The following is an 18,384-nucleotide window of genomic DNA, read 5'->3' on the forward strand; positions in this document are numbered from 1 at the left end:
GGAAAAAGAAAGGAAAGGGGAGAGCTCTCCATCAAAGACAGTGCTGCGTTTTAGAGTTTTAGCGAGAGTGATCGCAATCAATGGAGGAACATGTGGTATTCTCCTTAACCAAAGTACCAACAGTTACTTGTCTTTCATATTGTGATGCAGCCTACTGCCTCTTATTTATACTGGCAAAGTAAATAAAGAATCCCAGTCCTTTCCCTTCGATGCTGGGACAGATTGCAATCTGGGCCGTCTCAGATGTGTCAAAATCTTTGCACACTAATCAAACAGTATGTCTTCAGATTGTTTTGTGGGACAACTTCATCAGAGGCCAGACTTTAGCAACCCTAAATAAATTGTTTCAAAATTCTGGCACTGTTGGAACAGTCCAGTCCAGCCAGAAAATGTGTAATAGGTCTGTTTGCCCATATATCCAAAATGTACTTGTGGATGAGAAGGGAAGTAAAAAAAAAACTGCAGTGACAGTGGAAACTGTTGTGCAGGACAAGCCTTGAACTAGTGATTCTTGCCTTCTTGCACCCCCTCCTTCTCCCTTACAACGGATTTATGACGCAGCTATGACGTAGGAAGACTTATGGAGATGTAGCATGTTGCTGTGCTGATGAATCAAAACTTAAGCTACCTCTCTGTAGGGAACATAGTGGATAACAGTAAGTGTTTTTTAAAAAAAAAAACAATTTTTGGTAAACTGCACAACACCTTCTTATTCCCAACTTTTCAGTTGGTTGCAATTTGCAGTGTGTGCCTCTAGATGTCACTACATCCTTCACACTGGACCTTAAATAGTCTAACCTTTTTCTTTTTACTTTTGTTTTGTGAATATGGAACAAACTGTGCTTTTTTTTCAGAGCCAGCATTGTGTATTTTTTTACTATTAAAAATTTTTTTCTACAACAAAACTGCTTGCATTGAGGCATAACCTTGAGTTTTGTCCTTTTCTTTAGCTTGATGTTTTAAGCAAGTTAGAAACTTGCACAAATCTTTTTGTTATTATGTCATTGCAATTCACCAGAAGCTCACAACACTTTGACTACCACACACACACACACACACACACACAGACTGCAAGCATAACTTTATTAGTAGCGTCTCTTAGTCAAATTAATTTGAAGTAATCACATCTTTCAAAATCCTGTGGGTACAATTTGAACATTTTAATCTTGGTGACGGGTCTCCCAATTTTGACAAAAATCGACCCATATTTTAAGCAAGCCAAAAAGCAGAACAATTTGAAAGCTTACCTGGAGTGTCCTAAGTCACACACTGTATGAAATATTCATGCTTCCATGTCATGCATCATGTCAACAACTCATAATACCCTGTTTCCGAAAGTCTTTATAGATAAAGACAGAAGGTTTGATTTTTGAAATGCTTTAAAGCCTAAATGGTTTTTAATTCAAGATAATACAAAGATGGCATGTGAAATATAGCTTTAAAAGAAATAAGCATTATTTGAATTTGATGCAGCACCGTGTTTTTAAAAAAGTCAGGACAGTGGCATGTTTACCATTGTTGCACATCACCTCCTCTTTCACAGAACTGTATAAGTTATTGGGGGAATTCAGCCAGCATGCCATCGTATTGTTTTTCCAATGGTTGTCACGTGTTAAAATTGGCTACAGGTTGAGGGCCCTACAGATACAGAAAAACTATCCCAGGAGTAAATATAATCGTTAACACAGACTTAAGCACCATAAAAAAAGATGAACAACACCCACTCTTTTCAAGCTAATTTAACCCATGTCTGCTCTGGTATGCAGGGAAACAAAAGTGTGCTCTTCAGTGGCACCTGCAGTGTGTTACATGTGTTTTGTTGATTTGATTATTTTGCATTCATGTATGCATGTGTGTCAGTAGAGTGGAGGTGAGGTGTGGGTGTGTGTGTGTGTGTGTGTGTATCGGTTGCTCTCAGACTAAGCCATCATGACTCCCCTCTCATCAGGCCTGACAGGTGTTATTACATTGAAATGAGAGCAGTGATGTATGCATCTGTAATGTGGACCTGTCCTCTTCTGCTTGATGGAACCTGACGCTTCTCATTATTGTGACACGTTTGAGGAAAGAACAAAGTGCCAACACTTTGCATGAAGTGTGGCTTATGAAGCATTATGAAGCCTCACAAGTACATCTCATGAGGACATTGATGGAAAGTGGTACATCAAATTTTGAAAATCTTTCAAAGTGCTAACAAACCTGGTGTCAGTTTCATTTAGTGGGGATGAAGAAAGTTTCATTTGCACTCTTGACCCAGGATATTACACATTACGCCGAGAGCATAACAGCGAATGTTACATTGCATTTACATTGATAAACAGCAGTCACATGTTAAAACAACGTTATTCATTAACAAATTCTATTTATCTTTTGCATTATGAAAACAAAAATGTTTCACCAACTCATTTTGTTCATGTCCCTTCCACTAAAATTCAGCTTTGAACCTTAACGTGTCCATAACATGCTTTCTTATGCTGTGCGAGATATATCTTGAGCAACAGGAGACACCACTGCTGTGTATGAGGATTTCTGCTTTGAATCTGCAGAGCAGCTCCTACTGTCTGAGAAAGGCAAGATCAGGCAGCCAGCTGGGAGCCCACATAAAGTATGCGTCTGGGCCTGGGATCTGGGAGCTCCTGTGGCAAACAAGCTCCTGGTTTGCTCGTGGCATGGCAAAGAGATAGTTCTGCCAGCTCCTGTCAGCTTCTGTCTCCCTGAAGCTTCGGCTTTCACAGATAGCCAATGACTGTGGCTCCTTGCTCTGCCTTGCTTTTTGTAAGTGGCTTTTACTTCGGCGCTCCCATGACTAGCAGCTCCAGGAACCAGGCTGTAGCTCTGTGACCTGTGATTTCAGATCTCCCAATTGAGCCCGGGACCTAGTCTAGCTCCCAGACTTCATAGCTGAATGTTACACTGAATGTTAAAAGTGATAACAAGTTCTTACATTACCGTTGTGATACATGTAGTTGCGTACAACCTTCTCTCTATATTTAAAAGCTGCACGGCTGAACAACCCCAAATATGATAATTAGTCATTTCTTAGCGTAGTAGAGCCAGCGTTAGCTGATGGTGGGCAGAGATGTGGATGGGGCCAGACTGGCATAGCCATAGATCCTAAATCACTGAATGAGGAAGAAGGTGTCCGGTCATATCCCCAGCAATTCTAAAGGCTTTTTTTTTTTTTTTTAACTCTTGAAGTTTTTTCAGGGTATGAATAACTGCTGAAGTGGTACTTATAAATGGGCACAGAAATAATTTACAGCAGCTCTTATTTTTCTCTCCTCCTCATCAAGAAACATTTCTTTTACATATGCCTTTCAAGCATGGACTGATGCCCCTTTGCTGAGTATCTGTGTCATGTGTGAGAATACAGAGGTGGCATGAGGGTTCAAAGTTATTCCACATCTGAAGAGCCTCTGAGCAAACAAGGGAGGTAAGAACAGTATTAAAAAAGGATTAAAAGCATTGAATGATCTAATAAGATCATTGTGAATTTTGGGAAAGATGTACTGACTTGGTATCACATTAGTAAAGATTACCCATTGGAGCCGGAGTGTTTTGGAGCCTACACCTCATGGAAGTATGAGATATTGCACTTCAAGGCAATTCCAAGTTGGGTTCAAGTCTGCGCAGCGGTGGATGTCTATGTCAGTTTTTTTCACGCAAGAGCGAAAGACAACGCGATCTGTCAGAAACGTACTCCAACAGCCCTTCAGCTTCCTTCTTGTCCCACCTTCAGCAAATCTTTTTAACCAGATCGCATCATTGTTCTCTCAGTTTTTAATGTATAAAACCCACAAACCTCTTATGAATTATCTGTTGTTCATTAATAAAGCTTTCATATGGCATTGTCCCACCCAGCAGAGGGATTGTTGTGCCACAGAGACTCAAGAACAAACAGTTTTTGTTCTGAACATGCTTCAGCAGGAAACTTGACTGCTATGCCACAGTGATCACACACAATGAGCAGTGAACCCCCCCCCCCCCCCTCCCAGTAACCCCTTCAGCCCCTCTTAACCATGTGTTGTCTAACCTATATTGCTCGTACTTTGCGTTTGCATTTGTCTCTCTGGTTTGATTTCAAGTGTTTCTGACTGCTGTTAAAGGTTTCACTCGTGCAGAAGTCATAAGCATAAGCCTTGCAGCACACCGTCTCCTGCTGTTTGCTCTTGCAGTAACAGCAGAAAATCATGATATTAAACCAATTCTCATTAACAGATCAACATTTATACCTACTTCCATTGTCCATCCAGGTCCACCACTACTTTCAGCTTGTTGAACTGATGATTTGCTCGTTGCAGGTGGCTCATTAGTTTTCAGACAAAGGAAGAGCTCGGCATTGACACCTTGCATCCAGACGAGCAGTTTTGAAATGTATTCTTTGCATTTTCAAAGACATATTTCATCTGCAAAACAAGGCCAGCTGAGAATGAAATTCTTTTGCATGAGTATAAGTGACCTGACGATCAATGTGGCCTTTGTGTCTTCTCAAAGAGAAGTCACTCAGAGTTGTGTCAGCAGGTTCTGCCGGCCTATTCACAAGACAAAAATGCTCTTTGGAAAGCGTTCAAGCAACTTCAACATTACATTGTTTTGAACGTGATAGTGGCGTTTAAAGAGGAATGGCACAGGTTGTATTTTACCCTAAACCATGACAGATTCCTAACCCTAACAAAATAGATTTAGCTCATAAACCTGGCCAATAAGTGAAGAGAAAAGTGATAAAAAAAGAGCGATGGATAGTATTTTACAATAAATTCACAGTAGAAGGTGAAACACCAACTCCTAGACAGATTTTGCATACTTCCCTTCCTTTTGACCCCCTGCATCCTTGTTCTTTGACTGATCATCCTTTGATGAGGAACTCACTCATGCGGAAATAGCCATGCATTCACGTATGTTGTCAAAGTGAAGACACATTAATATAACAGAAATCTCTTGAAATTACATTGTTTTGGCTATTGATATATTTTTAATTACTTTATTTTCATATCTCGGATTCTCCTGACAAAAACATTATCTCACACACTAAACTACATCTGTCGTCAGTGTTAGTTTTTTTTTTTTTTTTATAATTTCCTTTCAAACCACAACTTGAGTAACTGGACAGTTTAATCTAGATAACAAATGTGTGCTATGATTTAATAATAGCAGCGCCCCGAATAAACACTTCGCTTTGACTAAAGTTTTTCTATTGTATTTGTTATTCTAATTGTCAGATTGACAATGCAATTGTGAGCATGTTTTGGAGTCCCTATGAGATAGCATGAATTAATAACATGAAAAGACAGCCCCAGTGCACTAGTGAATGAGGTATACACGTTTTATTACCCGTCATTCCTTTATCTGTGGAAGTGGAAGGCTCTATTCACTTGGCTAGTCTCATGCAGTGCACGAACAGGCAGACAGTCCCATGTGTGCTGGCTGAGTTTGTCCATGCTCGCTCCAACAATTGAGCGGGACAAAGGTGAACCAACTGATTTGTTGCAGTCGCAAAAATAATAGAGCAATTTCTTTCCTTAATGCTCGTGGTGTGCTGTTGACTCACACACACTCTCCGGCATACACACACACACACACACACACACTCAGGTGGCCAGGTCTGTTGAGAACAGGCTGTTCACTCAAATCGTCCTCAAACAATGAAGCACCAAACAGATCACATCAATCTCTCTCAAGAGAAATATTAGTTACCCCCACCTTCCTTCCCCCCCACCCCCACCCACACATGTTGGAGGGGGCGGGGGTTGCGTATGTGTTTTTCTGCCTACATGTGAGTTTCGTGCATGCTGTCTATAGATGTGTGTGGTAGAACGTAGACAGTGGAAAAAGCTACATTTTCAGTTTGTCTCAAATATTACCTCGAGTCCCCCGCAAGGCTCACACACGTGGTGAAAATAGTCGGTGAGATTCCACCGCCATGAGCGTCCTGCCGAGACATAAAACCACCTCTAACTGGCAAGTCGCTGCACATCAATTACACCTTTATTTGTTGGCTGGAGGTTGGCTGAATGAGGCCTTTTTTTCACAGCAGCTTCAGAAGAGCTTTTACCGCGAAAGTGGTGCAATGATTTATACTTTTATTCATGTTGATAAGAGAGTATCATGCTGAAATATGTTAAATCGAACACGTCCGCTGTTGAACGCCATCGTAAGAAGTTGGACGTGAAATTTGTTTTTTTTTAACGCTATGAGAGAAATGAGGCGAAAAACTGATAAGAGTGGTTTAACATTTTAAGTCGTCCCTTTTTTCTGCAGTATTTTTTATTTTTTTATGTTTTAAGACAGTCATTCTCTCTATATCTCTTTCTCCCACCCCCCCCACTAATCTCTGTATATTAGCTCTCAGGAAGGGAAAGCTCTCACCATGAGTTCTGGCTGTTTTAATATCTGTCATCTTCATCCTGTGTTCCATCCCTCTGCTTCCTCCTCTCTTATTTTGGCTCTCTGTTTCCTCTTGTCTTCATATTTCACTCCTTTGTTTGACTCCTCTGTCCTCATCTCCGTTCACTCTATCAGTCCTCGTCAGTGAGCAGTGGTGGACAAGATTATGTGTGTGTGTGTGTGTTTTTTTTTAGGTGGATGATGAGGTTTACACCATTCAGTGGGTTGTCTTGGCATTCCTCATTTTGCTCGGCGCTTTTTGTCAGAGCTACCCAGGTTCCTTGACACTCCATATAAACACGCTGATTACACTTAGAGCTCTGGGAGCTGTGTGAGTGTTTGTGTGGATGTGTTCATTCACTTATGTGTGTATGGGGGACTGATACCTAGCTTGTGCACCTGTGTTTAAGTTTGAATTCTGCAGCAATATCTTTCAGCAGGCCATCTATTCCATTAGGTGTGTTTCAAAACAGCTCAAACATAAACACATTACACAAACACTTTCTCTCAACTTAATTTATCACCAGCTTTAATCAGCCTCTGGAAAGTATGAAATGCACCTATTATTGTAACACACTATGATATGCGTTGCTTTCAAGATGCAATTAACAACACGTCCTTGGTGTCTGAATGATATAAGCTCATAAAGAAAGATAAAGCTTTCATCTGAGTGTAATAATTGTTGAGCTGAATGTTTCTCTTTGATGTTTGACTTTTTCACAAAGCAGTACATTTCTTGATACAGAACCATTCAGGTTGTGGTCAAGAACTTGTTAATGTGAGAGTGTCTGGCCAACAACATATTTCAAGATCTTGTTTTATGGGAAAGCAGGAAAAAGAATATATAATCAAACATAACAAAATGGCCAACAAGAAAAAAGTCACTGGCACTTACAGTATTCAATGCCTGTAAAATTTCCAGACAGCTACCGGCTCTGTTAACACATGGGATCAATTGGACATTATCCACATTTTGTCCAATTAAGCTGCGAGGGTAAAGCGGTCCTAGCTGTCAATTTGCAGTTTCTTGAAGCATTTCCATGCTGTCACTAAGATCTTGATTTTAGAACAGCAATAAAATCGAATAATTTCAAGTAATTTAAAGACAGCGTCTGTTCCGTGAATTTAGCTATACTTACATAGCATCACAGCATCTGTGCATCAGAATTACTTTCGTGAATAACTCAGTTCCCTTTGCTTGCATGTCAACTTTGACAAGGATGGTGATCCAGTTAGATGACTGTAACTGTAACCGGAGCTCAACCAAACTACGTGTAACTGCATGTACCATGCTAACTGTGCTGTGCTTAGCTTTAGTGGGGCAGCTGTGTACTACCCTTAAGGATGATAGTTTGCTCTTCTGATTGCAGACATAATCCCTTTTTTTCCCCCATCCCAAACACAGTAGGTAGACTTCACACAGAATTCCTAAAGATTTGTCGCAGCCTGTCTCTGGCCTTTTAGGGACAGCGGGTGTGCTATCAGTTTGTCCACACTGTTACAAACTTAAGGCTGCATGACCTCTACAGACTTGTCCACATGTACTGTACAACTGTGGACAAGACCAGTTGATTACATATCACCTCACCTTTAGCCCTCCAAAGTCCCAGACATGGAGAGTATGAATTGGCCGTAACTCTGCTTTTCTTTTCTTTTCTCTTCAATTCCACCCTTCCACTCTTGTTCCCTCTGCGAAGATAAGCAGTGGACTTTGGCAACATCAAACTAATGCTGACAAATCTACTATTACTTCAACAACCATCGTGCCATCTTACATTTATTAATTTACACAAACTACATTCACATTAACAAGCTGAATGATTAAACTATTGATTGCCTAAATATGATGAAAAAAAGTGTTGTTAAGTTATCAAATTTAATCATCTTAATTGTTCTTCAATAAAGGGGAGTTATTCTGTAAAATAAACAATAATTAGTGCTCACTGGATGTTCAGAAAGGCACATTAGTAATATATCTACTAAACATTCAGTAGTTTGTTGATCCTGATCAGCTCAGAGTGAGAGTTTGTTTGGCTGCTCCGTTAATCTCTGAGCCCACACGCTTTTTTGGTTTAGTGATGTTGGCAGAGTTTCAACGTTGGATGGTCAAGGGGAAAACACAGAGCCACTGCAGTATGTATTGGTTAAATTAATCAGCATTCTTCCATTCAGCACATCTGAGAACTATTGAACTCCCGATGAAATTTAGAGTGTTCTTCATGTTCCAACTGTAAAACCCGAAAGGCCAAGGTGAACACTAATTCTCTAAGCCTTGTTAGTGAAGGCTGTCACACTTTGTTTGCACGCAGCAGAGATGTGTCTCTAGCTTCCAAAGCTCGCCTGTTCTCATTTCGCTATTTGCTTTTATGTATCAAGTACATTATTTTGTTCTTATTATTAACCAAAAAGCCAGGCTCTCGCTCGCCCTCACCTTTCTGAGTGTGAAAATTGAATATTGCCTTTAAAAGTTAATTTCCACGATGAGATTACGCAAATCAGCTTCTCCCTGTTTCACCCTTTTGCTTCCATTCATCTCTCATTCATCCTCCTCCACCTTGATGCATCTCTTCATTTGCTGTGGTTTACTCTATTCATTTAAAGACGTCTTTTTTCACGCTCAACAGCCAGGCTCATGTTTTTCCATTTTGCATTGTTACATTGCCCCTGGCCAACCTATGTGTGTGTGTGTGTGTGTGTGTGTGCTAGTATGCATGTGTGTGCATATACAAATATCCTGTCCAGGTCCTTTCAACCGTGAAAAAAAAACACCCCTAAAAGCAATTACTCTTCTAAAATGTAATGCTTTTGGTTGATGCAATTTCCCGATTAGAGGTGGGAGTTATTTATTTATCTTTCTATCCTTTCATTCATATATATCACCTTGAAAGGGGGGAATTGGTGAAATTGTGCCTGTGAAATGAATTAGGATTTAAGAGTTGGGTGAAGAAAGGCACACATTATTATCCCACTATCCCACATTGCCCTGAGTCAACCTGTCTGTCTCTCAACATACAGCAAGTAAAAACATACTCTGAGCAAGAATTCAGTGAATTTCTGGCCTCAAATCTCTTTTTGAAAAATAACAAGACCTTAAAGTCATCAATGTTATAGAATGAAAACAATTAAGATTGTCTTGAAATGAGGAATTATGTGACTTTGTAGCGTCAATGAATTTATATACAAAATATGATGTTAAATCTTTCAAAGTATCTCAGCATAAAAGCATTGTGGGCAGCAAGAAAATGTAGATATATCTATTCTATTTTTTCATTGAAGTTACATTTTGAAAATGCAAGATATTTGATTGTGTGAGCTATGAATAAGGAAACACCTTTGTGTATCAAACAGACTAAAATATCAGCTGCAGATAAAGCCTACTCCTAACTCCTAGAACATCTAGAAAACAGAACATCTAAAGATCACAACATAAAGAGCTGAAAAACTTTTGGTATAATTAGTGCTGAATGACTCTTTCCAGTTGGAGGTTCCTGGTCAACTTAGATGTCCTCTACTCATTTAAGAATAATAAGGCTTATGAATAGCTCTGAAACTTCTGGTATTCCAAAATAAACTGAAATGACTGGAGAATCTCTCATTTCTACGGCACACTCCTGCTATTGTTATGGTACTCTTGTACTTCTTTCTCACAGCGACTATTGTACTAAATCATAGACAGGCACAAAATGTAAGGTATGCTTTTCATTTACTCTTTCATTTCTCGTAACTACTTTATCCTGGCTGAAGGAGTCCATCATCGGACCATCGCAAAGACAACCAATATGCACACTCACACTCACTCCTAGGGTCAATGTAGAATCACCAGTTAACCTAACATGCACATTTCAGCTCTGAAGGAGGAAGCTGGAGTAGAACCAACAGATGTATGGGAAGGACATGGAAACACCATGCAGAAAGAAGTCAGCTGAGAGTCAAACCGGGAACCTTTTTGCTCTGAAGCAACAGTGCAATGAGTGCCTTTGAGATGTTTCTTTTTGGTGGTAAAAACAGCACAATTAGCAGTGTACTAAGTAGTCCAGAGTTCAGTAAATCAGCCGATGTGAACCATTAGCACTATTTTGCAATTTGGAAGGAAAGCCCCAGAAGCTTAAATAAGTTTTAAGTCACTTTTTTTAACTTTTTATTGCCAACAAACAATATCTTTGATTTAATGCCTACTTGCATATGGATTACTTACAGTGTGAGTATGTATATGTATGCATGTATGCTATACGAAGATAAAAAGAAAAGCAAAGGAGATCAAATCAAAATAAAACCAAACCACCAAGGCAAAAACAGACAAACAAACAAGCAAGTACAAATGCTTGCAAGGCTGACGGTATGTTTTAATGCCAAAACGGGGCTTGTGTCAGGTGAGAACTTTTAATACATCTGTCCCATTCATTTCATATTATTAAACTACATTATCTGTAGTATAAAATAACATATGTTGAAAAACAGAAAGAAAAGTTACATGATTACATGAGGAAACAAATGTGGATTGTGGAAAATTGGCTACTTTAACCATCTAAATGACATCTTTACCTGCTTAGTGAACAAAGTGTCAAACTCTGGCCTCTGCCCCTCTCTTTGGTGCTTTCTTCATTTTCTGCACCTCTCCAGACGGCATCTCTCACCCGCTCCACTTTCCTCTCTGCTTGTTTACAGTAAGCAGGTCCGAGGAGGATGGTTTTACCTTTTATGGCCATTCTTCATCCACGGTAAAAGTGCACTAATATAAAGGCATGTTACCCACCACTCCCCTCCTTTTTCTGATCTCCCCAATAGGGTACTGGGGGTGGGTGGACTGTGTGTGGGTGTGTGTGTGTGTGCATGTGTTTGCATGCACATACTAGATCACCAAGTCTGTGAGGCATTCAATTTCTTGTTATGTGAGATAAAAAAGCGGCTTTTAAAATTGTCTCACTTGTCTCCATAGACATAGTGGCTGAGGGAGAGGTTTGTTTTGAATGTCTGGCTGTGTAAAAAGCTCCTCTAACAAGTGTTTAGGTTAGACTCGAGGTCACTATGTCTAACACACGTACACACATATTCACACGTGCACACGCTCACAAAGCAGGTAGGCTTTATTGAGAAGAAAAACTGCCTTGAACACATCCAAGAATTCAGGGGTGGAATGAGTGTGTGCATGAGAGTGGGAGATGACATGCAGCATTGTTCTTGCATACTGAGCAAGCAGAGGAAATGTCATGTTTCAAAGCAATTAATATGTGGCAACAGCATTAACTCATTTTCTTACTTTTCTTACTTAAGCTCAGTAATTCCAGCATGCAAAGTGGAGCATCAGTTAAAACCCTTCAGACCTTCTCCACTGATGCTCTTTGCTGCGTGTCAAGGCTGGCACCTTGGTAGGATCTAACTCTGATTTCTCACTGTCACTAACAGCTACAAGCTGTCTGATGAAAAAAAAAAGAAGCTTGAAATAAAAGCTTGTGTTGGCGTGTGTGTGTGAGACCGTTGTCCCTTTGAGTTTGTGTGTATTTTTGACATATTATGCATGCCTTTTTTGGGCCTATATGTGCAGCAGTGAGGACATAGGTTAGTCCCATAGTGTGTGCTGGGATCTGAACTCCACTGGTTATGAATTGTAGCTGCGTTCGTTTGTGTGTGTGTGTGTGTGTGTGTGTGTGTGTGGATCTGGAATGCCAGTGTCAAGGGCCTGAGAAACAGCCATGTACAAACAAACACAGGCTCGTCTTTCCCCGATGCCCTCCTCTGGTCTCTATCACTCACATGAAAACACACATACTCACACACATAGAGACAGAGACACAGTGTGGTTGCATGGGAGTGGTATTTATTATCTCAGTGTTAACTAACAGTGATGCCATATCTGCCCTCTGTAATTAGATTTGCCTTCCCCTGTTTTTCTTTCCTTTCATTGAGACCGTTCCTGTCTTTTGCTTTCCATTTCTCCATCACATTTGTTTTTTCTTCTTCCATGAGCGGCCAGCACAAAAGGAAGGTTTGGAAAAGATGAAGAAGAGCAGAGGATTGAAGCCCTACCTCTGCTTTATGTTTATATTTCATTTTTCCCTCGTCCGTGTCACCTGCTATCTGATCCTTAGTTTCTGTAGAAAAAGCAACAAATCATGTCTCCCCCTGGAGTATTGTTAGTGGGATCTGCTTACTCCCTCGGCCCTTCAACACCCTCACCTTACCTGAGGGTTGTTTCACCCTTACCTGGAGGGATGGCGTACCTTGCTGTGGGGCGTGCATACATGTTCAAATCCCTAAAATGCAAATGTGCAGTAACATTTCACGTCCCTATTGACAAAGCCAAGTCTCCAAGGCACAGTTGAGAAAGCCTGTTAGTGCGTTTCACCCACTGAGCTGAGGTTGCAACCTGCTGTCAGGGGTGATTTCATCTCTATTGTTGTTTTGCCTTTTATGTGTTTCTATCTTTCTCAACAACTGGTGCAGTACGCTTTGGGACTTAGAGACAAACAGACAAATGGGGAAACACTCAGACATACTTATGCACATGCACAGTGAACCAAGACGTTTATTTTAATACTCATTATCTTATGACAAAGGCCAAGAAGAGAAGGTTTCCACAAAGTTTGTTTGAATTAAATGGTTTGTATGTGTGTCTTTGTGTGCACGGGTGTTTCTGTTTGTGTGTGTCAGCTGCTGATTATAGCTACACTCCTTTTTTATGATACAGTCTGTGATTCTGTTTTGGAAAGAAAAACTAAAAATGTCCCAGTGCTGGCTAAAGTGACCCTGCGGTGTTAGCTGTAAACTCCTCTTATGGTAGTGTTATGGCCGTGTGTACAGTGCTCTGTGTGTGTACATCTATGTCGGCTGTGCCACTTTGTTTTCCCCTCAAGATTTAAAGCCTTACATGGATACAGATAGACACCAGAAGTTACACGGAAGTTCCCCAGATAGGTTTTTGTTTTGTGTGCATATATCTGTGTATCATTCTGTGCCTTAGTGTACACAAACCTTGGAGGCCCATGGGTGAAGGCTACCATATCAAAGGTTCAGTCAGAAGGGATTAAGTGTCACTGCCCTGCTAAAGAAGGTTTGGCCGTGTTTAGAAGTGACAACAATAGGTGGCAGAACATTAGACTGTCACTAGAGGGGCGAAACTCAGTCTGCCATGCCCTGAAGTACATGTGTGTAAATCTTTTCAGTGTAATTTTGATGGACCTGCTGCTGCCAAAAGTCAATGCCCATCATATCTACCGTCCTCCTCACACTATCCTTTTTTTGTTTCTTTTTTCACCACAGCTACTCTTGTTTTTGATCTGCCTTTGAATACTGAGACACATGTCTGGAAATGAAAGACGGGAGAGTTGAGTGCGGGAGGGAATAAAAGAGAAAGCTTCTCAACTGCCCCCCACCCCTCCTTCTTTCTCCCCCTCACCTCCTCCTCCCTAGCTATCCCCTCCAGGGAATGTTTTGGGGCCCAGCTCATATTTTGTTTGCACAATGCATTCCTGCAGGCTCTTTATTTATGTCAATCTTCCTTTTGATCAGAGTCCGGTTACCACCAGTTACCCACTCGCTGCTCCTGTGAGTGAAGGAACCCACCTGTGATGCTGGACTGTGTGTTTGTGTGTGTGTGTGTGTGCCTGAAAGTCTGGGACCTTCTTTCCAGGGCAAGTTTACCATCAATTAATATGGCTAAATGATTCCCTCACATGGTAAAGTATTTATGTAAGGTGATCTGGCCAGTGGCGGAGCTCAAGACATCTGGCTGTGATCTACATCACAGATGGCTCTACCTGCACGCACACTAGTTACACACACACACACACACGCATATGTATGCACAGAGCCTGAATGTTGAGAGGTGAGGTTTTGTGGGTGAGTTTATTGTGTGTCTGTGTGCTGCAGAGTTACTGCTTAAAAGGAAAAATGAAATCTTTGGTGAGATGCACATACACACTGCTTAGTGCAGAGGTCACGCATGCTTGATTTCTTGGCTTAGTGGGTAAAATGAAATCTAATAGATCCCTATTTTAAACAGCCGGGGCCTTAACAAAGTTTCTCCAACTACTCATACAGAGGCACGGAATATCTGCGGCATATGTTGTCATAGTCTGGATATTTTTTCAGGTTTTATCAACTGGATATTGTATCATTTCTATTGACCGATAAGAACTCAAAGTTTTCCCTGCCTTGCTCGATGTTCTTAAAAAAACTTCCAAGCCTGTTTTTTTTTAAAGCTAATCTTACCCAAACTGCTGGATTTTCGGTGCTTATTTGAGATATTTGTCGCCTCGTCATCATTAGGGTAAGAAGTATTGTGATTTCTATCATCATCATCATCCTCAGTGACATCATTATTATATGAACCAGCAGTGACTGTTTTAGGAGTCAGGAGAAAATTTTACAGTCACTGTTATTATGGAGACTTCTGTGGGGTGCACTGACTTCCCCCAATAACAGAGAACCATATGTTCTGCAGTTTAAACTTAGCTTACCTTTGTAAGCTGCAATCTGTATTTTGTCCGTGTGTTTTAGTGTGCTGTCAATGTATTTATTCAGTTACCAATGTCATGGAATCATTTGAAAACATTTGCTAGCAAATGTTTATCATCTTTTTTTCAGTTTTCTTTGGCGAGCAGTTTCTGGACAGTTGCTGGTGTTTGTTTAACTGTAAACTGCCTGTGAAACTGGACAAATTACAGATACAGTGCAATGTTGATAACTAGAAGTTATAATAAGCAGGTAGAGATAAAAAGAAAGCAAACCTACCTAAGCTAAACCTAATACATAGAGCAGGAGGACTTCAGCAATATATTTTGTTAATTTTGCTGTGTTCTACTACATCTAACATACTTAGATCTTAGTCGATGTTTCTCATCATTGGCACATCCTCGCTGATAAATTACACTTATCTCAGATGTCACTGTATGCAGATCAATAATCTTTTTATTTCACTTAAAAAAAAGTATATTGATGTACCATCCGTCTGTATTTACGCAATAATGCTAAAATGAAAGCTATATGTTTTATACAGAGATATAAACAGAGTTTCTTCTGGTGTTTTCTTCTAAATGTAATAGTGATAATTGTAGTTAAAGGTTTTTTTCTTCCAGGGAGCAGAAACGCGAATTTGACTGTTTTGTTTTGGAAACGATCCGTAGAGTCTAGCTTTCAGCTTCAAGGCAAATATCTAATATATTTCAAGAAATTCTGCAAATTAACATACGAGTTAACATGCATTTCTGTTCACTTCCCTAAACTTAATAAATGGTGTAAAGCGCATCGAGATAAAATGTTCTTACACATTAATGCAGTGAACAAAAAGATGAGATGATGGAATAAGATACGAGTAAAATGAACTCATACCTTATAAGGCTGCTGGGTTCGCAACTTCATCGTCAGAAAGAATGCATCAGAGACAAAAAGCGCCAGATTACATCTTTCAGGGCTCTAAAGATATGTTCATGACTGAAAAAAGTTGTTTTGGATCATTCAGCATTCTTTACAAAAAGTTGGTGTTGATGCTTGTGACGTTAGTTGTATCAGGACAGGAGACACTGAAGGCTTTTGCTGGTGAGAAAGATGTTTTTGTTAATCTCCCTGTGAGTTTTATTTAGTCTCATTTAACCAATTGGCTCTGGTCAATTGGGTGATAGACAGAAGGTTTGTCCGATTACCTGCCAAGTATTTCTTTTGGGAAGTGCTTGCCCTTTTTCAGAGATTTTGTGATGACAGTTATCCAGATGATTCATTGTAACAAGTCATCTTGCTTTTTGTATTAAATCAATCCTTGAATATTAAACATTGTAATGGAATATGGCATCTATGTCCGTTTTCTTGTTCTTTTTAGTAGCATTTGTCTCCTCTCTCCACACGAATCAGATTCTGTTGGGTCCTTCAATTTTAAGTTTAGGTCACAAGCTTCATCAGTTTATCAGTTATTCATCAAGATTACTTCAATTGTTTATTTGCATATAGCCCCTTTTCCACACCAGGCCAGCTTGAAAACTGATTTTGTAAAAAACATTTTATTTGTTTGTTATGGTGCCAAACTGAAAGTGAGCAGGAAAAACATACGAATGAAAATGCACTTGATAGTTGCTGTTAAGGCTCTGTGATTAATTGCTGACAGGTGCTCAGCGCACACCAGTTGGAGTGTGTGGTTGAACTGGGAAACTCCCAGGTGTGAAAGAGTGCGCTTGTGTAAATGTGAGACAAGGTGTTGCTGAAAAAAAAGGCTCGCTCTTCAGCTTTCCCAAGATGAATAAAGATGAAAATACCAAAGTAAACATGACTTTAATTTTGATTTGCTTCCCTGTTTGTTCACCCACATGGATGATGTTGGTGTAAAAGGCCATTCTTGGCTTGAAGAGAGATGAATGCCAGTGAATATTTCCTTAAAGCCAGCTTTTTCTTCTGCACTCTTCCGCATCTCCCCCTCCTCTCCATCCCTCCATCCTGAAAGAGCCCTCAAGAGATGTGTGTACCCTCTTGCTGCCCGTATCCAAATAATTAATCCAAAGCAATTACTCTCCTCCTTCATCTGTCCGTCGGCCCGCTAACAAAACATTTCGACACGTGTCCTCATCACTCCCCTTTAATTAAGGCAGAACTATTTATCACTCCCCTTTAATTATCCTAGCCTGTTTATCAGTCTGCCTTTAATGGAATAGGCACCAGAGAGATACTCGTACAAAACACACCCCGCTATGCTTTCCTCGCTTCTGCCAGTTTTGAACTCAGGAAGAAGAAGTGAAAAAAAACTAAACAAAAAAAAAAAAACAATTAGTCAAGGAAAGAAAGAAAGCAGAGAATTAAAAAGAGAGAAACTTGGAGAGCTGAGGGAGATATAAGTTGTTGTTTTTCTTCCTCTCCTGGCAATCATGGTGATGGCCACACTCGCAAACTCTGCTGTGCTTTTGTTCCTCTTGCAGAAAGCTTCCGCAGACTCCATGCAGTTCACACTGAGTTCAAACAGGCACACATGCATTCACACACAAACTGAGATCAAACACACCTCCACAATAGTTCTTTTGTGTTCAGTAACCATGGTTTCTGTCAGGTTTAATGCCTAGCAACATGTGTCACGGGGCAGCCACTCACTGAAGAGGGGAGTGCCTCTGATTCACTCCATAACTGCACAAGTGTTTGACCATGAAAACATTTTTACTATCATGGCACAAGCGTTCATTTTTTTTATCAGTCTCTACCTACGCACAGAGCATGAGTGTGGGTATGTGTGGCTGATGTATATCAGCCACAGCAAAGGCCTTGTTTCGCCTTTCCTCAAAAGATGTACATTAACAGAGTTGTCCATCACCCTTTAAGCAGCTTAGACAAGGCAGAGACCCAAAGGAGTAGGGAGGCAGCTTCAGAATCACATCCAGGTACAGAGCCCCTCCCCTGGATCAAGAACTCCAAGGCCCAGCTGAAGCGGGTCCAGCCTGGGAGTAATTTGGTGCATGTAAATTGTATCCACACATGAGTTGGACAACTAGCAGGGTCTCACACATGCACACATGGACAAACACATTCTCACAAACAAAATGCTGGTAGGGTCAGAAGTCTGGGTGTCACACCCTGTCGGTGCAGATTAAGTTATGCAAAGTGAGGTGGTCAGGCAGCCAACCCCTAGGGCTTAACAAGCAGGAAACACTAATTGGGTCGGCTTGCTGATTGCCATAATTGCTACTGTGTGTGTGTGTGTGTGTGAATGTGTGTGTGTGTGTGTGAGAGAGAGACTGTGCTCTCGTAACTGTCTAAAGAGAGGAAGACTGAAAAACCTGCTACATAGTGTGGCAGCTTTCAGGATGGACCACTGCCCTCTGAGGAAAAGCAGAGACAAGGAAAAGGAAAGAGAAGGCGAGAAACAAAGTGGCAGTCATAATGACACTGAGTTCACAATTAACTTTTAAAACTAAATATGTTTTCTATTGTAAATGTCAATACTGGAGAGACATCCATGTTCTTCTTTATAGCATGCAAATCGATGCTATCTAGTTTCAAAACACCGTACAGTTTGCTAAAGTTTAAACACTA

The sequence above is a fragment of the Leuresthes tenuis genome, unplaced genomic scaffold (genome assembly GCF_036924035.1).
Source record: "Leuresthes tenuis unplaced genomic scaffold, fLeuTen1.0.hap1 SCAF_3, whole genome shotgun sequence".
Classification (NCBI taxonomy): Eukaryota; Metazoa; Chordata; class Actinopteri; order Atheriniformes; family Atherinopsidae; genus Leuresthes; species Leuresthes tenuis.